The sequence below is a fragment of the Trachypithecus francoisi genome, unplaced genomic scaffold (genome assembly GCF_009764315.1).
Source record: "Trachypithecus francoisi isolate TF-2019V2 unplaced genomic scaffold, Tfra_2.0 Lachesis_group0, whole genome shotgun sequence".
Lineage (NCBI taxonomy): Eukaryota > Metazoa > Chordata > Mammalia > Primates > Cercopithecidae > Trachypithecus > Trachypithecus francoisi.
This window is the reverse complement of record NW_022681453.1, coordinates 26,092,323-26,111,613: the sequence shown is the minus strand read 5'-3', so window position 1 is coordinate 26,111,613 and position 19,291 is coordinate 26,092,323. Positions and strand designations below refer to the sequence as shown.

The 19,291-nt window shown below is 46.1% G+C and overlaps 1 pseudogene; it reads right to left on the bottom strand.

Moving 5' to 3' along the window:
- Positions 1-4,246: 4,246 nt before the first annotated feature.
- On the bottom strand, positions 4,247-6,613 carry LOC117076401 (annotated as a pseudogene).
- Positions 6,614-19,291: the final 12,678 nt, after the last annotated feature.

Sequence of the window (19,291 nt, the reverse complement as noted above, 5' to 3'; positions counted from 1 at the left end):
TTGAGACGGAGTTTCGCTGTGTCGCCCAGGCTGGAGTGCAGTGGTGCGATCTCGGCTCACTGCAAGCTCCGCCTCCTGGGTTCCCGCCGTTCTCCCGCCTCAGCCTCCGAGAAGCTGGGACTACAGGCGCCCGCCACCTCGCCCGGCTAGTTTTTTGTATTTTTAGTAGAGACGGGGTTTCACCATGTTAGCCAGGATGGTCTCGATCTCCTGACCTCGTGATCCGCCGTCTCGGCCTCCCAAAGTGCTGGGATTACAGGCTTGAGCCACCGCGCCCGGCCAGCAGGTACTATTATTATTATTATTTTTAGATGGAGTCTCACTCTGTTGTTCAAGTTGGAATGCGATGGCATAATCTCAGCTCACTGCAACCTTCACCTCCCGGGTTCAAGTGATTTTCCTGTCTCAGCCTCCTGAGTAGCTGGATTACAGGTGCCTGCCACCACATCTGGCTAATTTTTGTATTTTTAGTAGAGACGGGGTTTCACCATGTTGGTCAGGCTGGTCTCGAACTCCTGACTTTGTGATCCACCCACCTCAGCCTCCCAAAGTGCTGGGATTACAGGCATGACCCAACGCGCCCGGCCCAGGTACTATTATTATCTTGTGTTTGTTTGTTTGTTTGTTTATTTTAGAGGGAGTCTTACTCTGTTGCCCAGGCTGGAGTGCAATGGCACAATCTCGGATCACTGCAACCCCGCCTCCTGGGTTCAAGCAATTCTCCTGCCTCAGCTTCTGGAGTAGCTGGGATTACAGGCACACACCACCATGCCTGGCTAATTTTTGTATTTTTAGTAGAGATGGGGTTTCTTTTATTTCTTTTTTTATTATTTATTTATTTTTTATTTTTTATTATTTATTTTTTTTGAGACGGAGTTTCGCTGTGTCGCCCAGGCTGGAGTGCAGTGGTGCGATCTCGGCTCACTGCAAGCTCCGCCTCCTGGTTCCCGCCGTTCTCCCGCCTCAGCCTCCGAGAAGCTGGGACTACAGGCGCCCGCCACCTCGCCCGGCTAGTTTTTTGTATTTTTAGTAGAGACGGGGTTTCACCGTATTAGCCAGGAGGGTCTCGATCTCCTGACCTCGTGATCCGCCCGTCTCGGCCTCCCAACGTGCTGGGATTACAGGCTTGAGCCACCGCGCCCGGCCGAGATGGGGTTTCACCATGTAAGCCAAGATGGTCTCGATCTCCCAACCTCATGATCCACCCATCTCGGCCTCCCAAAGTGCTGGGATTACAGGCATGAGCCATCACACCCAGCCTATTTTTCATTTTTTGAGACAAAGTCTCACTCTGTTGCCCAGGCTGGACTGCAGTGGCACGATCTTGGCTCACTGTAACCTCTGCTTCCTGGGTTCAAGTGATTCTTCTGCTTCAGCCTTCTGAGTAGCTGGGATGACAGGTGCCTGCCACCACGCCTGGCTAATTTTTTTTTTCTTTTTACTTTTTAAATTTTTTCGAGCCAGCATCTTGCTCTGTTGCCCAGACTGGAGTGCAGTGGCGCGATCTCCATATACTGCAACCTCCGCCTCCTGGGTTCAAGTGATTCTCCTGCCTCAGCCTCTCAAGTAGCTAGGGTTACAGGCACGCACCATGTCCGGCTAATTTTTGTATTTTTAGTAGAGATGAGGTTTCACCATGTTGGCCAGGCTGGTCTTGAACTCCTGACTTCAGGTGATCCACCTGCCTTGGCCTCCCAAAGTGCTGGGATTATAGGCGTGAGCCACCACACTCGGCTGCCTGGCAAATTTTTGTATTTTTTGGTAGAGACAGAATTTCACCATGTTGGCCAGGCTGGTCTCAAACTCCTGACCCCAACTGATCCGCCCCCCAGAGTGCTGGGATTACAGGTGTAAGCCACTATGCCCAGCCTTATCTTGTTTTATTGAAGAGGAAACTGGATCTCAAAGAAGTTAGTTATCTTACTTCAGTTAGTAATGACACAGCCAGCACTGTGTCTAGTCCTGATGACCTGAGTGTGGGCTCTTAGCCATCACACAATGTTCATTCCTGATGGAATCTGAAAGGGTGGATACCAAAACTATAGTAAGTTGACAGGTGATCTGTATCCCTTCTTCACATTTTTCTATACTTATGTTTTTTCCCCAAGAAGCATGTATTAATTTTATATTAGGAAAAAAAGTTGTTCCACCTGTCCATCTATCTACTAGGCATAACCAAAAAAGTGGGGACTTAATTGAGGAAGGTTGCCCACAGCTGTTTTGGGAGCCCCTGAATCCCAGAATCTCTCGGAACTTGGTTAAGAGCAGGAAGGTTTGGGGGACCCCTGGCACAGATGATGATGGCAGGAAGATGATGTCCAGGTAGGATGTTAGGATTGCGACTGTTAGTACAGGCGGCAAGGACTGAGATGGAAGACAAAGCTTCTCTGCAAGTGCAACGGTACGACTTCTTTTCCTTCTGGATTCTTGTATTGCACAGACCGTAAAAATGCCTCAAGGTCTGAGGCTGGCTGGGTTAATTGATGCCACCGTTTCCAAAATGTGTTTGGCTTTGGACCTGTGACAACAATCACATTTTCATCCAGAAACAACAAGCAGACTTTTCTAAGATGGCCCAGCCTCACACTTCTCAGAGTGGGTTTCTGTCCCTGCAGGGTCTAGTTAGGAGGAGATGCTGTGACAACTTCTTGACTAATTCCTTCAGATCCGTAAGATCCCTGTCCCCCCAACCCTCTAGTTGCCAGTAAACACTATATTAGGGCAAGAAACCAGCACTCCTGGTACAAAGTAAAAACCTAAGAGAATATCCTTCTTCCACGGAAATACACACTAAAGTGTGTAGGCGCAAAGGGACAAAATGAATGAGTTGACATTCTCATAGAGTTCAGGAAAAAATACGCACCTGTGTGTGTAAACACACACACACACAGAAAACAAACAAGGTGAGGTGTAAACTGGGAAATCTGGGTGAAGGGCAAATGTGAGTTCCTTGTGCTATTCTTGCAACTCTTCTGCAAATTTAAAATCATATCAAAATAAAGAGTTTCAAAAAAAAAAGTTTCAAAAAAAAAAAAAAGTATATGTATGCCGAATTAAGTAAAGTGCTCTGAGGAGAAGCTAAGCAAAGGATCCAATTCCTTTTCTTGTGCTAAATCAATGCGGGAACTTGAGAAAATTACGATCACCCCATTCTTCCCATGGTTCACTGTGGACTCTCTTAAGCTTCCCGGTATGGAAAATATCCTGCTCGGAAGAGAGCTTTGATCAGAAAAATGCAATAAATGCCTGGAGCCAGAGATCTGAATCTTTGTAAGGGACTGCAGGAGATAACGCAGAAAGGGAAATTTGAGTACCTCCCCATGGGAAGGCCAAGGCAGGGTCAACATGGAGAAAATCTGAAAGCCTGCAGGACACGCTTTCCAAAGCAGTAGGGGGATGGAGGGTGGCACAGGCAAGTAAGGCACAGCCCTGCTGTTAGGGGCTCATAGTTTAATAGGAGAGAGAAATGACACCAGGCAACTGGGTCATTTGGGGTAGAAAATGCTTAGGGTAAGAGGAGGGTCACAGAAGAAATCCTCCAGGGGCTGAGAGCAGGGAGAGGAATTTCTGACGTAGACTCGGATGAAGACGGAGAGGCAGACACAGAAATGCCCTATACTGTAGCCTCATGATAAATTCTCTTTCTGCTTCAGCCAGCCAGCTGGCTCATCACAATCAGAAGTGTGAATCCTCCCCTGCAGTGGGGGCAGTTTTTGCACAGTGCGGGTGCACACACAGCAGGCTCCCTCTTGCCTCAACCATTTCTTTCACCTGAAATGTCCTCTTTCTGATGTCCTCTCCAAATGCTGCTCTTCCACCAGGCCTAGCTCCAGCCAGCATGAAACCACTCATTCACACCTGACTTGTTCCCACCTTCCCCTTGCAGTGCCTTTCTGTTATATCCTCAATAAGCCCAAATCTTTCCAGTCCTTTGAGGCCTGCCTCCAATGTCTCATCCCCTTTCAGTTTCTCAGGCTGCTTTCTGAAGTCATTTAATTCCAAGTCAGTGCAAACCATTGATATAACTTGATTGTTCAAACTTTTTTTTTCTTTTTTTGAGACAGGGTCTCCTGTTGCCCAGGCTGGAGTGCAGTAGTGTGACCATGGCTCACTGCAGCCTCGACCTCCCAGGCTCAAGTGATTCTCCTGCTTCAGCCGTCCAAGTAGCTGGGACTACAGGCATATGCCACCACACCCAGCTCATTTAAAATTTTTTTGTACAGACAGGGTCTCATTATGTTGCCCAGGCTGATCTAGAACTTCTGGGCTCAAGCCATCCTCCTGCCTCAGCCTCCCAAAGTGCAAGATTACAGGTGTGAGTCACTGCACCCGGCCACATGGGAGACATTCTTGAAAGCCCTGAAGTCACTCGGCATGGAGGGCTAGCTTGTCACATGACAGGGATAGCTGAGGGAGCCAAGCTCATTGGGCCTTATGCCAGCTTGGAGAGGTACATTGCAGAGGAGTCTCATAAAAACAGGAGTTGAGTTCAGGGTAGCACGGCAATTAGAACTAGGACCAAGCAGCTATGAAACACTAGAAAACAGATTTAGGGAACACTTGACATTATGAAATGCTGCCATGTGTGGTGGCATGCTACCAGTTGCAATAGGGAGTCAGATGAAAGTGGGGAAGTTGTATAAAGATTTGCTTTGGCTTAGATCAGATGCTCCTAAATATCCAACCATTAGTGCAAACTCCAGTGGGCTAGGGTGACCTGAGGAAAATAAGGCCATAGCCTTAAAGGTGGTCCATTTCAAGGACTTTTCCTTTCTTGATAATGATCCATATGCAAAGGGCTCTGAAAACCAAGTTTTGTTTTGTTTTTTGGTTTGGTATAAAAACTCATTTTGCAGAAAACTCTGACCTGAACTGACATAGTTATTTATAGCCTTTACTTAGTGGAATATTCAAATTCACTGGAAATTTTACATTTTACTATGAAGTATTCTATTTACCATATTAACCTTTCAAAAATGTAAATACCTTGCAATTCCAACATACATCTGGCCTCCAGGGTTTCATAAGAAACTGTGGATTAGGTGTATCCTAAAAACTAAAAAGCTGTTAGTTTTATTTCATAATCATAAGCTTAACTCTGCAATCCAGTTAGGCATGGAAGGGAATAAGGAAAACATGGAACTCAAAGGGAACCGCAGTGAGAGCACAAAGATTCTAGGATCCTGCGAACAAATGGGGTGGAGGATGCTCTCCTGAGCAACAGAAAGAATGGTCTGGTGGTTAAGATAAAACACAAGTCACACTTATTAGAGCTGTCCACAGTCAGCAATGGTGATCTTCTTGCCGGTCTTGCCATTCCCGGACCCAAAGCGCTCCATGGCCTCCACAATATTCATGCCTTCACCATGCCAAAGGCCACTTGCTTGCCATCCAACCACTCGGTCTTGGCAGGGCACATGAAAAACTGGGAACTATTTGTGTTGGGTCCAGCATTTACCATGGGCAAGATGCCAGGACCTGTATGCTTCAGGATGAAGCTCTCCTCATCAAATTTCTCCCTATAGATGGACTTGCCACCAGTGCCGTATGGCATGTGAAGTCACCACCCTGACATGCAAACCCAGTAATCATTCTGTGAAAGCAGGAACCCTCATAACCAAATCCTTTCTCTCCAGTGCTCAGAGCATGAAAGTTTTCTGCTGTCTTTGGAATCTTGTCTGCAAACAGCTCAAAGAAGACGTGGCCCAAGGGCTTGCCATTGACAGCAATGTTGAAGACCATGGTGGGGTTGACCATGGCTGGTAATACGGGGCTCCCAGTGGCAGCAGCATCTGCAAAGCTGGTGCATCCTATTTTGTAAGTACTGTAATGGCCTTTCGTTAATGAAATGGTGAGTTAAGAGCAGCGTTTGGCATGCTTTTTACATTAAAAAGTGTTATAGCTTGGTGATACAGTTTCAATATTGCTTGTCTGTCCCACCAAGAGTCAGGGTGAAACCTGATCCCCAATGTGACAATGTTGGGAGGAGAAGCCTAGTGGGAGGTATTTGGGTCATGGGGGTGGATCCTTCACGAATGGCTTGGTGCCTTTCTTGCCATAGTGATTGAGTTCTTGCTCTGAGACTGGATTAGTTCTCACAGGAATAAATTAGTTCTGGGGAGAGTGGGTTGTTATGAAGCCAGGGCTGCCTTGGGTTTTACCTCTCTTTAAAGGTGTCTGCTTTCCCTTTGACCTTCTCTGCCATGTTGTGACCTAGCATGTGGCCCTCACCAGAAGCGAGAATATACTGGCACCATGCTCCTTGGACTTTCCAGCCTGCAGAACTGTGAGCTAAATAAACCTCTTTTCTTTACAAATTACTCAGTCCCAGGTAATTTGTTAAAGCAATACAAAATGGACTAAGATACAGTAAAATAAAATATTTGGCAAGTCTAGCTCCAAAATTTCTGGAACAGTTTATTTGTCTGTGAAGTCCTCTAATGCTTTATAATTCTAGGCTTAATTAGACCAGAGGTTGCCAGTTGGTAGCCCCGCTGACTAAACTGGGCCTGCAGGTATATTTTGCTTGCCTCAGACAGGGCCTTCTTCCCCCTCTTTAATCTGGAAAATGAAAATAAAGTCCAGTTTCCAGTTTCTTTTTCTTTTCTTTTCTTTCTTTTTTTTTTTGAGACAAGACTCTTGTTCTGTCAGCCAGGCTGGAGTGCAGTGATGTGATCTTGGCTCACTGCAATCTCTGGCTCCTGGGTTCAAGTGATTCTCCTGCCTTGGCCTCCCGAGCAGCTGGGATCACAGACACACACCACCATGGCTGGCTAATTTTTTATTTTTATTTTTATTTTTGTATTTTTAATGGAGATGGGGTTTCACCATGTTGGCCAGGCTGGTCTCGAACTCCTGACCTCAGGTGATTCGCCCACCTTGGCCTCTCAAAGTGCTGAGATAACAGGCGTGAGCCACTGTGCCCAGCCTGGTTTCCAGTTTCTCTTGAAAATTCAGAAGATATTGGCAACAGACCTGCATGGCATACAATCAACTGGAGCCAAGAGGCAGGTGCCCCCCCCTGCTTTCCAGCTGACCCCTTTCTGCTGACTGGAACACCCAGTATGCGTCACTGCCACTGAACATAGGGCTAGAAAAGACTGCTTTTCTTAGGTGAGGACTGCTGACCATCAGCTCTATATAGGAAGGTGCCCTAGCAGGTAACTCCACACAAAATTAGGAGGCTGCTGCTGCTCTAGGAAAGGCCTGCCCAGAAACCAGCCTGCAGCAGACCCAGGGTACAAGGAAACTAGGAGGTCAAAAACAACTTGTTTGACTCAGTGGGCTCCTTAGCTGATGACAAAGAATTTGCTTGATTAGGAATTCCTGCTGGGTGCGGTAGCTCATGCCTGTGATCCCAGCACTTAAGGAGGCCAAGTGGGGAAGATTTCTTCAGCCCAGGAGTTTGAGAGTGTCAATTTCCTTTGCACGTCATGTTGGGGCTTAAAAAGTTTTGGGCCAGGCACGGTGGCTCATGTTTGTAATGCCAGTGCTTTGGGAGGCAGAAGCAGGAGGATCACTTGAGCCCAGGAGTTCAAGACCAGCCTGAACAACACGGCAAAACCCCATCTCTACAAAAAAAAAAAAAAAAAAAAAAAGCCAGTTCTGGTGGTGTGTGCCCATCTATGTGGGAGGCTGAGGTGGGAGAATCACCTGAGCCTGGGAGGCCGAGGCTGCAGGAGGCCGAGGCTGCAGTAAGCCGTGTCACGCCACTGTACTCCAGCCTGTGCGACAGAGTGAGCATTAGCCAGTTCAATGCTGAGGAGCTGGAATGAGAATGGGTACCTATGTCCAGTCCTTGACTTCAATAAAAATGCTACCACATTCATCCCATTAAGTGTGATGATTGCTGTACATTTTAAAAAACACTTAAACGATTGTAGGAAATTTCAAACATATGCCAAAGCATAATAAATAATATAATAAACTCCCATTTGCCCTTCCCAGCTTTGACAAATGGTGTTATTTTTTTCCATCTACTTGGGATACCTGTGGTGTTTTTCTTTCTTTGTTTTTAGAGATAGGGTCTTGCTCTGTTGCCCAGGCTGGAGTGCAATGGCACCATCACAGCTCACTTGCAGTCTTGATATCCTGGGCTCAAGGGATCTCCTCATCTCAGCCTCCTAAGTAGCTGGGACTACAGGCATGTACCACCACACTTGACTAATTTTTAAATTTTTAGTTTTGTAGACAGGGTCTTGCTATGTTGCCTAGGCTAGTCTTGAACTCCTGGCCTCAAGAGATCCTCCCACCTTGGCCCCTAATTAGGATACTTTTGAAAATAAGCTATTAAAGACTCCCTATATGAGGCTTTAAGCATGCTTATATAGCATGCTTTTTTTTCTTTTTAAAGAGAGCATTTTAGAGCAGTTTTAGGTTCAAAGCAACACTATGTAGAGCCAGCATGCATTTAAAAAGAACCCTGGCTGGGCATGGTGGCTCAGGCCTGAAATCCCAGCAATTTGAGAGGCTGAAGCAGGAGGATTGCTTGAGTTCAGGAGTTTGGGACCAGCCTGGGCAACATAGGGAGACCCAGTCTCTGCAGAAAATAAAATTTAAAAAAATGAGCTGGGCATGGTGGCACGCACCTGCAGTCTCAGCTTCTCAGGAGGCTGAGACAAAGACTGCTTGAGCCTAGGAGTTTGAGGCTGCAGTGAGCTATGGTCGTGTCATTGCACTTCAGCCTAGGTGACAGAGACCACCTCCAAATAAATAGCCCTGACAGAAATCCCTAGTCTTTGTATTTTCAATAATTTATTATTAATCTTATGGACAATGACTTTGGTAACTCTCTAGGATTTTCATTTGATTATTGGAAAGCTTAGAGCCAAGTGCAAGGTGGCATGGGGTAATTTTTCCTCCTCAGTCTTGGCCCAATTTTATTTTACTTATTTGGCTCAATTTTATATCCTCTTATTTTACTTTCTTCTCTCTCCCCATCCCCCGATTTAAGCCATGATATTCTGTATTTTATCTAACAGGGTCTCCTTATGTTGCCCAGGCTGGAGTGCAGTGGCATGATCTTGGCTCACTGCAGCCTCAACCTCCTGAGCTCAAGTGATCCTGTTACCTCAGTCTCCCAAGTAGCTGGGACCATGGGTGTGTACCACCACGCCTGGCTAATTTTAAAATTTTTTGTAGAGATGGGCTCTTGCTATGTTGCCCAGGCTGGTTTTGAACTCAGAGGTTCAGTTATCCTCCTGCCTCAGCCTCCCAAAGTGCTGGGATTACAAGCATAAACCACTGCCCAGCCTATTCCACATTTTATATATCTGTGTAGGCCACCTTAAAGCCTTACTGAAACAAGGCAGGCATAAATAAATGCTTATTCAGTATCTTTCTATCTACTAATTGGTGAAACCTAGGTTTAGCTTTTCTGATTAAGTGTATGCTTTAAGTAAGTCTAAAATTTGGTATGAAATAAGGTCCATTTCTGCAGTCAAATTTACATTTGTGGTAACAGTGTTTACTGTCACTAAGTGATTTTATTCCAGACCAGAGAGCACACCATCATACTATCTATGAATGGCCACTGTTAGCAACCAGAAAGTATTGATTCAAGTCCACCTTCAGACTGGGGTTCTACTCCCTTTCTGCAACAAATATTTATTAAATATCTAAAATGTACTAGGCCAGGCATGGTGGCTCACACTTGTAATCCCAGCACTTTGTGAGGCCGAGGCAGGTGGATCACCTGAAGTCAGGAGTTCGAGACCAGCTTGGCCAACATGGTGAAACTCTGTCTCTACTAAAAATACAAAAAATTAGCCAGGCATGGTGGCACATGCCTGTAATCCCAGCTACTCAGAAGGCTGAGGCCCAAGAATCACTTGAAGTTGGGAGATGGAGGTTGCAGTGAACCAAGACATCACCATTGCACTCCAGCTGGGGCAAAAAGAGTGAGACTCCGTCTCATTAATAATAAATAAATAAATAAATAATAAATAAATAAATAAATGTTCTAGGAACTGTACTAGGTTTCAGTTATACCAAAGTGAGTAAAGACCCAGTATTTAGTTGCCCTCTGGGAACTCTGGGAACTTACTGTCTCATAGAGAAGACAGAGAAGCAACCAACAATTACAGCCTAGGGAAGGAGGGGTAAGCTATGAGGAGAGGTGCACCTAGCCCAGTGCCCAGTAAAAACTGTCCGGCCAGGAACAGTGGCTCACGCCTGTAATCCCAGCACTTTGGAAGGCTGAGGTAGAAGGATCGCTTGAACCCAGGAGTTTGAGACCAGTCTGAGCAACACAGGGAGACCCTATCTCTACAAAAAAATACAAAAATTAGCTGGGCATGGTAGCACGTGCCTGTAGTTCCAGTAACTCGGGAGGCTGAGATGGGTGGACTGCTTGAGCCTGGGAGGTCAAGGCTGCAGTGAGCCATGATTATATCACCGCACTCCAGCCTGGGTGACAGAGTGAGACCCAGTCTCAAAAATCAAAATAAAACAAAACAAAAACAAAAAAAGGAAAGAAGACAAAAAAAACCAAAACCAAAACCAAAAAAAAAAAAAAACCCTGTCCTTACAGCTTTTCTTTTTTTTTTTTTTTTGAGACGGAGTTTCACTGTCACCCAGGCTGGAGTGCAATGGTGCGATCTTGGCTCACTGAAACTTCTGCCTCTCAGGTTCAAGCCATTGTCGTGCCTCAGCCTCCTGAGTAGCTGGGATTACAGGCCTATAGCTTTTCAAATAGTGGTTGAAGACACAGTTTTAAGAAAATTATTTACTTTGATCAATTTTGAAAACAATTTCTAAATTTAAATTGTGAGTATGACAGTAATCCTAAGAGATCTCTTGTTTTGGACTTCTTATAACTTTAGAATCAATATTAATGATTTACTGATATTGGGGAATCAATAGATTGGGGAAGGATCTAATTCTTCTGTTTTGTTTTTTTGTTTTTTGAGATGGAGTCTCACTCTGTTGTCCAGGCTGGAGTGCAGTGGCACGATCTTGGCTCTCTGCAACCTCTGCGTTCTGGGTTCAAGTGACTCTCCTGTCTCAGCCTCCTGAGTAGCTGGGATTACAGGCACATGCCACCATGCCTGGCTAATTTTTTGTATTTTTAGTAGAGACGGGGTTTCACCGTGTTAGCCAGGATGGTCTCAATCTCCTGACCTCGTGATCCACCCGCCTCAGCCTCCCAAAGTGTTGGGATTACAGGCGTGAGCCACTGTGCCTGGCCAGGATGTAATTTATATAAGTCATTTAGTTTGTCTGTTTTGATACACTTAATTAAAAGAAGCTTATCAACAATTCAAAAATTTCCTACTGGGAAATTAGGTGAAGAACCAGTCTGTAACCTGGCTCTCTTCTGCTGCCTGTTAGTATCCATGCTCTTGGTTATTACCTTCCTCACTATATCAGAGTTAGTTTGTGTGACCAATAGAATTTTGCAGTGATGGTATATCACTTCAGAGATTAGGTTATGAAAAATATGGTGGCATCCATCCCTCTGCCTTTCTCTTGAATCACTTGCTCTGAGGGAAGCCAGCTGCTTTATCTGAGCAGCCTTATGGTGAGGCCCACGTGGTGAGGAACTAAAGATTCCGGTTAACAGCACCTGAATGAGCAAAGAAAATCCTCCAGGCCCAGTCTACAGCTTGCCAGCAACTACAGGAGAGACCTTGACCTAGAACCACTCAGCTAAGCTGCTCCTAGATTCCTGACCCTTAGAAACTGTGTAAGACACTAAATATTTGTGTGTTATTTATTTATTTATTTATATTTTATTTTTATTTTTTTGAGACGGAGTCTCACTCTGTCGCCCAGGCGGGAGTGCAGTGGCCGGATCTCAGCTCACTGCAAGCTCCGCCTCCCGGGTTTACACCATTCTCCTGCCTCAGCCTCCCGAGTAGCTGGGACTACAAGCGCCCGCCACCTCGCCCGGCTAGTTTTTTATATTTTTTAGTAGAGACGGGGTTTCACCGTGTTAGCCAGGATGGTCTCGATCTCCTGACCTCGTGATCCGCCTGTCTCGGCCTCCCAAAGTGCTGGGATTACAGGCTTGAGCCACCGTGCCCGGCTGTGTTATTTATTTATTTATTTTTAGATGGAGTCTCGCTCTTGTCACCCAGGCTGGAGTGCAATGGTGCCATCTCAGCTCACTGCAACCTCCATCTCCCGGGTTCAAGTGATTCTCCTGCCTCAGCCTCCCAAGCAGCTGGAATTATAGGCACCCACCACCACGCCCAGCTAATTTTTGTATTTTTAGACAGGGTTTCACCATGTTGACCAGGCTGGGCTTGATCTCCTGACCTCAGGTGATCTACCTGGAATTACAGGTAGCTGGAATTACAGGCACCTACCACCACGCCCAGCTAATTTTTGTATTTTTAGACAGGGTTTCACCATGTTGACCAGGCTGGTCTTGAACTCCTGACCTCAGGTGATCTACCCACCTCGACCTCCCAAAGTGCTGGGATTACAGGCATGAGCCACCACCCTCAGCCTATTTGCTGTTTTAAACTGCTAAAGTTTTGGGGGTAATCTGTTACAAAGCAATGGGTAACTATTTTTTTTTTAATTAAAAAAATTATTATTTTAGAGACCCTGTGCAAGCATAGCTCACTGCAGTCTTGAACTCCTGGACTCAAGTGATCCTCCTGCCTTAACCTTCTGAGGAGCTGAGACTACAGGCATGTGCCACTACACCTGGCTACTTTACTTTTAATTTTTTTAGAGATGGAGGTCTCACTATGTTGCCCAGGCTGGTCTCAAACTCCTGGGCTAAAGCGACCCTCCCACTTCGGCCTCCAGAGTTGCTGGGATTTTGAGGACTTTGCTATAACATGAGGCCAGAGAAATAAATGTTTTATTTTATTATTATTTTTTGAGATGGAATCTTGCTCTGTCGCCCAGCCTGGAGTGCAGTGGCGAGATCTGGGTTCACTGCAACCTCCGCCTCCTGGGTTCAAGCAATTCTTCTGCCTCAGCCTCCTGAGTAGCTGGAATTACACCGTGTGCCACTATGTCTGGCTAATTTTTTTTTTTTTTGAGAGGGAGTCTTGCTCTGCCACCCAGGCTGGAGTGCAGTGGCACAATCTCAGCTCACTGCAAGCTCCGCCTCCCGGGTTTACGCCATTCTCCTGCCTCAGCCTCCGGAGTAGCTGGGACTACAGGCGCCAGCCACCTCGCCCGGCTAGTTTTTTGTATTTTTTAGTAGAGACGGGGTTTCACCGTGTTAGCCAGGATGGTCTCGATCTCCTGCCCTCGTGATCCGCCCGTCTCGGCCTCCAAAGTGCTGGGATTACAGGCTTGAGCCACCGTGCCCGGCCTTTTTTTTTTTTTTTTTTTTTTTTTTTTTTTTTTTTTTTTAAGTAGAGATGAGGTTTCGCCATGTTGGCCAGTCTGGTCTCGAATTCTTGACCTCAGGTGATTCGCCTGCCTCGGCCTCCTAAAGTGCTGGAATTACAGGTGTGAGCCGCTGTGCCTGGCCAATAAGTGTATTTTAGGTATTCAAAGACAGATGATCTAGGCAGAAGGTTCTATTTATTACAGGTGATATCACAGTACATACTCATCTTCATTGATAAAAAGGGCTATATGCGGGTCGGGCGTGGTGGCTCAAGCCTGTAATCCCAGCACTTTGGGAGGCCGAGACCGGCGGATCACGAGGTCACGAGATCAAGACCATCCTGGCTAACACGGTGAAACCCCGTCTCTACTAAAATACAAAAAACTAGCCGGGCGAGGTGGTGGACGCCTGTAGTCCCAGCTACTCGGGAGGCTGAGGCAGGAGAATGGCGTGAACCCGGGAGGCGGAGCTTGCAGTGAGCTGAGATCCGGCCACAGCACTCCAGCCTGGGCGGCAGAGCGAGACTCCGTCTCAAAAAAAAAAAAAAAAAAAAAAAAGGGCTATATGTGCACATAGCACATATGTATTTACCACCTAATTTTGGCAAAAGCATTTAAAATATAGAACTTTATTTGCCAAAGTTGTGTGACTGAATAAACTCTTGCGGATTTTAAAAAAATGTGATTAGAAGGCCGGGCGCGGTGGCTCAAGCCTGTAATCCCAGCACTTTGGGAGGTTGAGGCGGGTGGATCACGAGGTCAGGAGATCGAGACCCTCCTGGCTAACACGGTGAAACCCCGTCTCTACTAAAAATACAAAAAACTAGCCGGGCGCGGTGGCGGGCGCCTGTAGTCCCAGCTACTCAGAGGCTGAGGCGGGAGAATGGCGGGAACCCGGGAGGCGGAGCTTGCAGTGAGCCAAGATCGCGCCACTGCACTCCAGCCTGGGTGACATAGCGAGACTCCGCTCTCAAAAAAAAAAAAAAAAAAAAATGTGATTAGGGACATAAAGTGCTAAATTAGAATGCTCAACTTTAAAACTATCCCAAATTTACTGCGTAGAAGAAAATGTAATGAGATCTATAAACACTATTTAAAGAAAATAAGGCCTTGCATGATAGTTCATGCCTATAATCTCAGTACTTTGGCAGGGGGAAGCAGGAGGATCGCTTGAGGCCAGGAGTTCAGGACTAGCCTGATCAACAGAACTAGACCCAGTCTCTAAAAATAAAAAATAAAACAAAAATTTGGTTTAAGATATTCAAAACACATTAACTCTTTGAAGATTAGTTATGAAGTGCAGGAGGAGGGGTAATGGGGGAGGCCAAATAAGCATGGGCTAATTATCTCAGAACATGTTTTCAATCCAAAACAAAATGACATAACTATGCAAAGATTACACAGTGAAGTAATTTATGGCAGAAGCCTGAGATTCAAAAAGTTGAAATGGTTGGGATTTTTAGTGCCTTTGCAGCTCCTCCCTTGTTTGCTTGCAGAACCTGCCATGAGGAAGGATCCTCAGTCTAGCAGGAAGGGATCACGCCATTTAAGAGGGAAAAGAGGCCGGGCGCGGTGGCTCAAGCCTGTAATCCCAGCACTTTGGGAGGCCGAGACGGGCGGATCACGAGGGCAGGAGATCGAGACCATCCTGGCTAACACGGTGAAACCCCGTCTCTACTAAAAATACAAAAAAAACCTATCGCTTCTCGGCCTCTTGGCTAAGATCAAGTGTAAAAAACCTAGCCGGGCGAGGTGGCAGGCGCCTGTAGTCCCAGCTACTCGGGAGACTGAGGCGGGAGAATGGCGTGAACCCGGGAGGCGGAGCTTGCAGTGAGCTGAGATCCGGCCACTGCACTCCAGCCTGGGCGACAGAGGGAGACTCCGTCTCAAAAAAAAAAAAAAAAAAAAAAAAAAGGGGGAAAAGAATGCTATTCCAAGCAGCACACCTGCTTCCAATTCTATGTGGAGCACGGTGCTGATGGGATAAATGAGTACACAGAATTTAGGATAAAGAAAAATCCGGCCGGGCGCGGTGGCTCAAGCCTGTAATCCCAGCACTTTGGGAGGCCGAGACGGGCGGATCACGAGGTCCGAAGATCGAGACCATCCTGGCTAATACGGTGAAACCCTGTCTCTACTTAAAAATACAAAAAACTAGCCGGGCGACGAGGCGGGCGCCTGTAGTCCCAGCTACTCGGGAGGCTGAGGCAGGAGAATGGCGTAAACCCGGGAGGCGGAGCTTGCAGTGAGCTGAGATCCGGCCACTGCACTCCAGCCTGGGTGGCAGAGCAAGACTCCGTCTCAAAAAAAAAAAAAAGAAAAATCCTAGGATGAAATTTCATGAAGTAGAAGTCTGAATCTCTGCTAAATGAAATCTGGCTACCTAGATATTCTCCGGCCAGTTCAAAAGGTGAAAATGACAAGGTGAACAGCCACTGTGAGCAGCAGGAGCACAACCAACAAGTTTCTCTACTTGTTCTTATCTCCCTCCCCTGGTCCCTTTGCCTTTCTTATTCGTAATGCTCATGGTGTCTTTTTCTTTCTTTTTTTGAGACAGAGTTTCGGTCTTGTTGCCCAGGCTGGAGTGCAATGGTGTGATCTCGGCTCACTGCAACCTCTGCCTCCTGGGTTCAAGCAATTCTCCTGCCTCAGCCTCCTGAGTAGCTGGGATTACAGGCATGTGCCACCACGCCCGGCTAATTTTGTATTTTTAGTAGAGACAAGATTTCTCCATATTGGTCAGGCTGGTCTCGAAATCCCAACCTCAGGTGATCTGCCCACCTCGGCCTCCCAAAGTGCTGGGATTACAAGCGTGAGCCACCGCACCCGGCGTCTTTTTCATAGGCTGTATAGGTTTTAACTCAGTGTCCTTGCATGACAGGATAACAAATCACATATTTTAAGATTTGGGCTGAAAGGCGCTTAATCTTTAGGGAAAAAAAAGGTCCTGCTCAATCTACTGAATGAGCAGGACAATAAACACAAACAAGACATGGCGGACACTTGCCTCCATGTGCAAGGGATTTATTATTGGATTCATCCAATCCATGCCCCAGCTCGTCAATAGGAGACGCCTATTCAAAGAGCCTGCCTGGCTAAAACACTTTTTCTTGGCTTAAAAAAAAAAACAACAACAAAAAACCTTAGGCCAGGCACAGTGGCTCACGCCTCTAATCCCAGCACTTTGGGAGGCTGAGGCGGGCAGATCACGAGGTCAGGAGATGGAGACCATCCTGGCCAAGATGGTGAAACCTGTCTCTACTAAAATACAAAAAATTAGCTGGTTGTGGTGGTGGGCCTGTAGTCCCAGCTACTCAGGAGGCTGAGGCAGGAGAATCCCTTGAACCCGGGAGGCAGAGATTGCAGTGAGCCAAGTTGGCACCACTGCACTTCAGCCTGGAGACAGAGTGAGACTCCGTCTCAAAAAAAAAAAAAAAAAAAAAAATTCACTAGTTACCTGTTACTCACAAGTTACAGTTCAAACCATTTAACAGGGAAAAATTCCGGGAGAGTATACACAAAGCCTTAAAAATGCTTCCCAGTCATAATGCCCTTTTAAAGAAAATCAAGATCAGATCTTAATGGTTTTCAATGACATGTGCTTCAAGAGAAACCAGATCTGTTCCTCAGACGACCTAGAAAGGAAACTTACCTTTGGCTCTGTAGCCAGATATCCCCAGGTTGGAAGGTTGAGTGGTTGAAGGTCAGAGGAAATGCACCCAATGCTTCTATGGTTCCATAGGCTCCAGTGTCTTCTTCTATTACACTGTATTTTAATTGCCAGCTTCCTTGCCTATATTTCAACCCCATACCAAAAGCTCTATGAAGATAGGGACTGAGTGTTGTCAGGATCTGGCACAGCGCCTCATATCAGACAATAAGTATTTGTTAAATGAATGTATATGAAACCACTGAAACCTGGAGACACAATATAGAGTAGCAGAAAAAGAAACAGGCCAGGCGTGGTGGCTCATCCCTGTAATCCCAGCACTTTGGGAGGCTGAGGCAGGTGGGTCACCTGAAGTCAGAAGTTTAAGACCAGTCAGAGCAACATGGAGAAAACCCCGTCTCTATAAAAATACAAAATTAGCAGAGTGTGGTGGTACATGCCTGTATACCCAGCTACTTGGGAGGCTGAGGCAGGAGAATCGCTTGAACCCGGGAGGCAGAGGTTGTGGTGAGCTGAGATTGCACCATTGTACTCCAGCTTGGGCAACAAGAGTGGAACTCCGTCTCAAAAAAAAAAAAAGAGAAACATCTTGGTTCTCAACTTTATTAATGATTCCGAGTAAAAAATTTTCTGGATTTTTTTCTGGATAAACAAAAAGATGGGATAGGATTGTTAAGGGTTTCTCCAGCATTATAATTCTATGACTAATATGTACAAAGCGTTTTTAAAATTATAAGACTGACTGTTGAGTGAACACACCAGAATTCCTCAGTGTAAATGAACATTAGCCCCTTTAAAGGTGGGGGTGGGTACTCTCACAAGTTAATTACTCATTCAACTATGAAAGCCAATTGGGAACATTTTTGTAGCTTAAAAAATTTATACAAGCAACACGTATTTATTAATTACTAAAAATAAATTAGAAATCACAAAAGGGGAGGCTGAGGGGAACAGTAGCTTGAGTCCAGAAGGTTCAAAACCAGCCTGGGCAACATGGGGAAACTGAATCTCTACAAAAAAATACAAATATTAGCTGGGTGCGGTGGTACATGCCTATAGTCCCAGCTACTTGGGAGGCTGAGATAGGAGGACTGCTTGAGCCCAGGAGGTGGAGGTTGCAGTGAGACGAGATTCATGCCACTGCACTCCAGCCTGGGCAACAGTGTGAGACTCTGTCTCAGAAAAAGAAAAAAAAAAAAAAAAAGAAAAGAAAAGAAAAGAAAATCATAAAGGTGGAAGGGAATTTAAATTTATCCACAATCATACAAAGACAACCACTACCACCAGTCTGGGTATAAATCCTCCTAAGTTCTCCTGTTATAAATATACGTTGTATGTTTACATTTCTTTTTTTTTTTTTTTTTTTTTTGAGACGAGTCTTGCTCTGCCGCCCAGGCTGGAGTGCAGTGGCCGGCTCTCAGCTCACTGCAAGCTCCGCCTCCCGGGTTCACGCCATTCTCCTGTCTCAGCCTCCCGAGTAGCTGGGACTACAGGCGCCCGCCTCGTCGCCCGGCTAGTTTTTTGTATTTTTTAGTAGAGACGGGGTTTCGCCGTATTAGCCAGGATGGTCTCGATCTCCTGACCTCGTGATCCGCCCGTCTCGGCCTCCCAAAGTGCTGGGATTACAGGCTTGAGCCACCGCGCCCGGCCAATACATTTCTTTTCCTCTGTAAAACCAGGGTTATTTTACACTGGTAACCTCTTTGTTTTACTTAATATAGTATGAGTATCTTTCCACATACTTTGTAACTACAGTAATTATAGAGTGGTAATATTAATTTATTTAAACAATGACCCACTTAGGTTGTTTATCTGTCACTATGATAGAAATGCAGCACTACATGTCCTAGTACATTTTTATGCACATAATTATGTTTTCAAAATAATTATCCAGAAGTGAACTTTTGGGAGCAAGGCTGCTTTTTTTTTTTTTTTTTGAGATGGAGTCTCGCTCCGTCGCCCAGGCTGGAGTGCAGTGGCCGGATCTCAGCTCACTGCAAGCTCCGCCTCCCGGGTTTACGCCATTCTCCCGCCTCAGCCTCTCGAGTAGCTGGGACTACAGGCGCCCGCCACCTCACCCGGCTTTTTTTTGTATTTTTTAGTAGAGACGGGGTTTCACCGTGTTAGCCAGGATGGTCTCGATCTCCTGACCTCGTGATCCGCCCGTCTCGGCCTCCCAAAGTGCTGGGATTACAGGCTTGAGCCACTGCGCCCGGCCAAGGCTGCATTTTTTTTTCTCCAGATGCGAGTTTCACTCTTGTCGACCAAGGGTGCGACGAGTGTCGCAGTGGTGCGATCTTGGCTCACTGCAACCTTTGCCTC